This window comes from Tribolium castaneum, unplaced genomic scaffold, assembly GCF_031307605.1.
Source record: "Tribolium castaneum strain GA2 unplaced genomic scaffold, icTriCast1.1 ptg000027l, whole genome shotgun sequence".
Lineage (NCBI taxonomy): Eukaryota > Metazoa > Arthropoda > Insecta > Coleoptera > Tenebrionidae > Tribolium > Tribolium castaneum.
Window position 1 is genome coordinate 125,001 of NW_026986636.1, and position 7,500 is coordinate 132,500.

The 7,500-nt window shown below is 38.9% G+C and overlaps 2 non-coding genes across 2 annotated transcripts; both read right to left on the reverse strand.

The window, feature by feature from the left end:
• Positions 1-336: 336 nt before the first annotated feature.
• Positions 337-493, reverse strand: LOC135267456 (5.8S ribosomal RNA). The gene has a single exon (XR_010335883.1). It is a non-coding gene; the product is annotated as a 5.8S ribosomal RNA (ribosomal RNA).
• Positions 494-2,209: 1,716 nt separating this feature from the next.
• On the reverse strand, positions 2,210-4,132 carry LOC135267444 (small subunit ribosomal RNA). The gene has a single exon (XR_010335874.1). It is a non-coding gene; the product is annotated as a small subunit ribosomal RNA (ribosomal RNA).
• Positions 4,133-7,500: the final 3,368 nt, after the last annotated feature.

The following is a 7,500-nucleotide window of genomic DNA, read 5'->3' on the forward strand; positions in this document are numbered from 1 at the left end:
ATATAAACAACTTTAACGTCTCGGACACGACGATCGCTTCGTTCGAAATTTAAGCGTTGTGGCTGCTTTTTAATATCGGACGTGCTACGTCTAAACCAACTTTCACCAACAAACTAATAAGAATGTCAGCCGCTATTGCGTTTTAGGATGCCGCGTTATTTTTTATATTGTTTTTATTGTTGTCTACGTTGCATAATATTTTATTATGACAACCGACAATCAATTAACAATTATAGTAACGCGTCATATTTGCACCCAACACGCTCCGACGTAATTGTCTACACAACATTGTGCGCTGTGTTTAAGACAAAAACCGAGCAGTCTTTGAAATTGACACGACCCTCAGCCAGGAGTGGTCCGGGAACAGTATATCCGAGGACCGCAATGTGCGTTCGAAATGTCGATGTTCATGTGTCCTGCAGTTCACAAGTTGACGCGCAATTAGCTGCGTTCTTCATCGACCCACGAGCCAAGTGATCCACCGTTCAGGGTAATCTTTTCAAACAAATTTAAAATATTATTACATAACGCACCGTTCCACATCGAAATCGTTTCATCATCACACAACAACAAAAATAACTACTTAAGGTTATTACAATTGTGATGTATATGTGAGAAACGGACCAATCGAAAGAAACGTTCGGCGTTATATTTTATAATATTTTATTTAATTAAAGTGGCATTTGTATCTACTTATCGAAAAGAGTATGCAGTTATAGTTTAAGTTTACATAAAGAATAACCCGATGATATTAACGTTTTATAAATACGTATATATATCTATTAGGTTTTTTTTCTCTATCAACTTTGTCTATAAAACTCTGCTCCTTTTGCGATAAGCATTATGTATATTTATTAAATAGAAAATATGTCGAAAAACCAGACGTTTTCTTCAAACAAACGCCACAGCTACAAACTTAATCACAACAATATTTACCAAACAATACAATTGTAGGGTGTTTTGTGTGATACGTCGTTTGGTGGGCATTCTAAGAACGTCCGTCGACATAAAAACGAATCAAAAGAAAAGCACAGGCAGTGCAAAACGTTCCTTCGTCAGTCGGGCGTATATCATTTAAAACCCACAGAATCTAAAAAAGTTAATAAATAAACTTTTTTATTTAGATTCCTACGGTTCGTCGCGTCGTTAAAGTAAATTATTACTTCGACGCATGCGGAACCCAGGTACCCGAAAACCGTAAGCCTAAGCGTTTTTTTCCAAACATCACTCTCTATCGATAAAGTAAATTGATTTTATGTATTTATAAATGTGCGTTTGTATGTATAGTAGTATAGTAGTAGTATATTTTGTTATTGGTTGTTTCGAGCTTTTTATTGTTATAAAACGTTTTTGTAGTCTTGTACATAAAGTACAGACGAATAGACAGCCCCTATTATTATTTATTAATAAACTCCAACCATTTACAAATTAAATTACAACTACAACATCTCTTTTACACATTAATTATACACCATCTTTATTTTCTTTTTTCCGAAGCGAATACGATGAAGAAAATACGCAAAGACTGGCTTACAAAATCGTAAGCCTAAGCGTTTATTTTTCAAACATCACTCACCATCGGTAAAGTAAAATGATGGTATGTATAAATGTGTGTTTGTATGTACAGTAGCGTAATAATTTTGTTGTTGGTTGTTTCGAGTTTATTTATTATTATGGTTTGTATGTATAAAGTTTTATTCGTGTACATAAAGTACGATCGTATTGGCAGACACCATTATTATTCATTCTTGTTTGTTATTATAAATAACTCCAACCATATACAAATACTACAACAACAACAACAACATCTCTTGCACATTAATTATACACCACCACTGTATTAGTACTTTTTTTCGAAGCGAATACGATGATGGAAATACGCTAAGACCGGCACTGCGAAAGCAATAATAAAACGTTAGCACATAACCATCTTTCGACAATATTGATTCGTGTTAATGTTCAAAAAAATTCTTCGAAAACGTCGTTTACGGCACGTTTACAATCGATTTATAAAATAAATCGAAAAACGTAACAACAGATCCGCTTAATGCAAGACGACCCGTTGTTGCTTTTCCGTTCGACGCATAATGAAGAATTTTGTATGAGAATTGATCATCATACGAATAGTGTATGTATGTGTGTGTTTTTTGTTGATCAGCACAGACAAAATGTGTGTATGTGTGACAACTAAACAACAACATTTACACGTTAATGATCCTTCCGCAGGTTCACCTACGGAAACCTTGTTACGACTTTTACTTCCTCTAAATGATCAAGTTTGGTCATCTTCCCAGCAACATCGGCAACGTCGAAACGCCACCGCGCACCGGTCCGAAGACCTCACTAAATCATTCAATCGGTAGTAGCGACGGGCGGTGTGTACAAAGGGCAGGGACGTAATCAACGCGAGCTTATGACTCGCGCTTACTGGGAATTCCTCGTTCATGGGGAACAATTGCAAGCCCCAATCCCTAGCACGAAGGAGGTTCAGCGGGTTACCCGGACCGCTCGGTCAGGGAGGACACGCTGATTCCTTCAGTGTAGCGCGCGTGCGGCCCAGAACATCTAAGGGCATCACAGACCTGTTATTGCTCAATCTCGTGCGGCTAGAAGCCGCCTGTCCCTCTAAGAAGAATTGTTTGTACGCCGACAGTAAAAACCGCACATAGAGACCGGGCGAACCCGGCTCCAGCGGGTATTTGGGATGTCGAAATACGCCTATTTAGCAGGCTAGAGTCTCGTTCGTTATCGGAATTAACCAGACAAATCGCTCCACCAACTAAGAACGGCCATGCACCACCACCCACCGAATCAAGAAAGAGCTCTCAATCTGTCAATCCTTCCGGTGTCCGGGCCTGGTGAGGTTTCCCGTGTTGAGTCAAATTAAGCCGCAGGCTCCACTCCTGGTGGTGCCCTTCCGTCAATTCCTTTAAGTTTCAGCTTTGCAACCATACTTCCCCCGGAACCCAAAAGCTTTGGTTTCCCGGAAGCTGCCCGCCGAGTCATCGGAGGAACGTCGGCGGATCGCTAGCTGGCATCGTTTATGGTTAGAACTAGGGCGGTATCTGATCGCCTTCGAACCTCTAACTTTCGTTCTTGATCAATGAAAGCGTTTTTGGCAAATGCTTTCGCTTCTGTCCGTCTTGCGACGATCCAAGAATTTCACCTCTAACGTCGCAATACGAATGCCCCCATCCGTTCCTATTAATCATTACCTCGGGGTTCCGAAAACCAACAAAATAGAACCGAGGTCCTATTCCATTATTCCATGCACACAGTATTCAGGCGAAGTTTTAGCCTGCTTTAAGCACTCTAATTTGTTCAAAGTAAACGTGCCGGCCCACCTCGACACTCAATGAAGAGCACCGCGGCGGGATTGAGTTGGGCCGCCCTCTCGAGCTAAGCCCACCGGCAGGACGTCCCGCGAAACGCCAGTTAACACCGCGAACGATGAACCGGCGGCGCGGGACACAAATTCGACTACGAGCTTTTTAACCGCAACAACTTTAATATACGCTATTGGAGCTGGAATTACCGCGGCTGCTGGCACCAGACTTGCCCTCCAATTGATCCTCGTTAAAGGGTTTAGAGTGTACTCATTCCGATTACGGGGCCTCGGATGAGTCCCGTATCGTTATTTTTCGTCACTACCTCCCCGTGCCGGGAGTGGGTAATTTGCGCGCCTGCTGCCTTCCTTGGATGTGGTAGCCGTTTCTCAGGCTCCCTCTCCGGAATCGAACCCTGATTCCCCGTTACCCGTTACAACCATGGTAGGCGCAGAACCTACCATCGACAGTTGATAAGGCAGACATTTGAAAGATGCGTCGCCGGTGCGAGACCGTGCGATCAGCGTAAAGTTATTCAGATTCACCAAGTTGTACGATGACGGCGAAACCGCCACCGATTGGTTTTGATCTAATAAAAGCGCTCCTTCCGTCTCCGGTCGGAGCTCTGTTTGCATGTATTAGCTCTAGAATTACCACAGTTATCCAAGTAAATGTGGGTACGATCTAAGGAACCATAACTGATTTAATGAGCCTTTCGCGGTTTCACCTTAATTTGGCTTGTACTGAGACATGCATGGCTTAATCTTTGAGACAAGCATATGACTACTGGCAGGATCAACCAGGGAACTGTGTTTTTGTGTTTTTTGAGACAGACGAGAGAATAAAATACTCATCATCATCGTTTATAAAGATGAAGAATATGCGCGTTTGTGCGAAACAATCTAACATATAAGAAAGTAACGCCACGCTATTTCTTCTTTTCTTCGTACGATATAGTCGTTAAACACCACAACACATATATCGGTCAATAAAGGCATAATAATAATATTTATAATATTATTTTTTACCTTTGCCGATTTAAAAGTTCAAACATTCTCTTCACTCTTCGCAAGATTGAATGCGACGTGAATTTATGAAATTCTTTCGAATCCATAAACGTTACGAATATTATATAAATATTCTCGCTCGGATATTAGAGAGTTGACGCATTTATTATTTTTGTTTGTTTAAATCACAAACATTTGTTAGTTCAACAAAGTTTGATTGCATAAGGACCGCCAACGTAAGAGAATACGTTTTGCCGCATCCGCAATCTCGCTGTGGGGAACTGGGCGAGCCACAAAATCACAAAATAAAGCAATCTCGCAAGCAAAGCCCTATTCGAATTCGATAGCGGAAATGTGCGATAAACGTCGATAAATTGGAAGCAAATGCAGAACGTATACATAATCGGTCGTTTTGTCGTCGTCATTTATGATAAACTTCGACTAAACCGTTACACCGTTCATATCGCCTCACTCAACGCATCGACACACACCACTACCATACATATACCAGCGCGACACCGATCGAGGCAGCCGCTCGGTATTGGATATGCGCACCGCTCCACTGACATAGCTCCACAGGCGACGTCTACCGAAGCGCACAGCTCTATAACTATAAGGCATACACACAAAGGGGAGAAAATATTTTAAATATTGATAATATTAAAAAGTCATATTTTATATTTAAACCATTATAAAATTTAATTATAAAAACGTTTGTTTAAAAAAAAATTATTAATTAATAAAAACAAAATTATTCTAAGCGCCGTACTTCGTAAACGTCGTACTTCGTTCGTCGTATGTGCAAAGTCAAATGAATGCTGTAGTTAGTCGCAGTTGGAACGTCTGAATGTCGTACAACCTAACAATAATTTTGAGTGCCCTAATGTGTAGACGTCGTACTTCGCGAACGTCGCACTTCGTAAACGACGTACTTCGTGAACGTCGCACTTCGTGAACGTCGCACTTCGTAAACGACGTACTTCGTGAACGTCGCACTTCGTAAACGACGTACTTCGTGAACGTCGTACTTCGCAAAGGTTATGCAATATTCATACACATTTGGTGTATTGCAAGTTGCATTTTAATAAATATTATGCATTTTTATGTTTTAATTTAATATCTAGGCCAAAATACTAAGTTTATTTAATTGTTAAATGTGTACGTTTATTTACAGATACGTAATTTACATAAAAATTTGTTTTTTTTTATTATATGCAAACTACAAATAAAATATTTAATATTTTTGAACGTTGTACTTCGTGTAAGTTATGCAATATTGATACAAATTTAGTGTATTGCGGGTCGCAATAATATTAATTTATACTTGAACGTAGTACTTCGTGAAGGTTATGCAACATCAGTACATATTAAGTGTATTGCAGGTTGCATTATTATTAATTTATGTTTTCTCACTTTTTACCTTAATATAAAAATAATGTAATATTTTTGGACGTCGTACTTCGTAAAAGTTATGCAATATTGATGCACATCTGTTGTGCTGCGGGTTGCATTTTATAAATTTAATGTATTTTTATGATTTACTTTAATGTCTAGGCAAAAAAACAATTTTGATTAGTTGCTAAATGTTTACATTTATTTAGAGATACGTAATTTGCAAAAAAATTTGCTGTTTTTTTTATTATATACCACAGAAATAAAATTCTTTAATATTCTTGAACGTCGTACTTCGTGTAGGTTATGCAATATTAATACAAATTTAGTGTATTGCGGGTCGCAATAATATTAATTTATATTTAAACGTAGTACTTCGTGAAGGTTATGCAACATCAGTACATATTCAGTGTATTGCAGGTTGCACTATTATTAATTTATGTCTTCTCACTTTTTGCCTCAATATAAAAAAAATTTAATATTTTTGGACGTCGTACTTCGTAAAGGTTATGCAATATTAATGCACATCTAGTGTGCTGCGGGTTGCATTCTATAAATTTAATATATTTTTATGTTTTACTTTAATATCTAAGCAAAAAAACAATTTTGATTAGTTGCTAAATGTTTACATTTATTTACAGATACGTAATTTGCAAAAAAATTTGCTGGTTTTTTATTATATACCACAGAAATAAAATTCTTTAATATTTTTGAACGTTGTACTTCGTAAAAGTTATGCAATTTTGATACACAATTAATGTATTGTGGGTTGCATTATTATTATTTAATGTTTACGTTTTACTTCATTACTTTGTGAACGTCGTACTTCGTTTGTACTATGAACGCTGCATTTCGTCGCAGTCGGAAGCAACTGCAAATAATCGTCTTACAAGAAAATCGTGATTTTGAGTGCCGTACTTTGCAAACGTCGTACTTCGTCTGTACTATGTACAAAGTCAATTGAACGCTGTTATTCGTCGCAGTCGGCAGCAAGTGCAAATAAACGTCGTACAAGAAAATAATGATTTTGAGTGCCGTACTTCGCAAACGTCGTACTTCGTCTGTACCATGTACAAAGTCAATTGAACGCTAAACTTCGTCGCAGTCGGAAGCAACTGCAAATAAACGTCTTACAAGAAAATCACGATTTTGAGTGCCGTACTTCGCAAACGTCGTACTTCGTCTGTACTATGTACAAAGTCAATTAAACGCTGTACTTCGTCGCAGTCGGCAGCACGTGCAAATAAACGTCGTACAAGAAAATCACAATTTTGAGTGCCGTACTTCGCAAACGTCGTACTTCGTCTGTACTATGTACAAAGTCAATTGAACGCTGTACTCCGTCGCAGTCGGCAGCACATGCAAATAAACGTCGTACAAGAAAATCACGATTTTGAGTGCCGTACTTCGCAAACGTCGTACTTCGTCTGTACTATGTACAAAGTCAAATGAACGCTAAACTTCGTCGCAGTCGACAGCAAGTGCAAATAAACGTCGAACAAGAAAATCATGATTTTGAGTGCCGTACTTCGCAAACGTCGTACTTCGTCTGTACTATGTACAAAGTCAATTGAACGCTGTACTTCGTCGCAGTCGGCAGCACGTGCAAATAAACGTCGTACAAGAAAATCACGATCTTGAGTGCCGTACTTCGTAAACGTCGTACTTTGTCTGTACTATGTACAAAATCAAATGAACGCTGCATTTTGTCGCAGTCAGAAACAAAGCAAACGTCGTGCAATGAAACAATAATTTTGAGCGCTGCATTTGTGAGC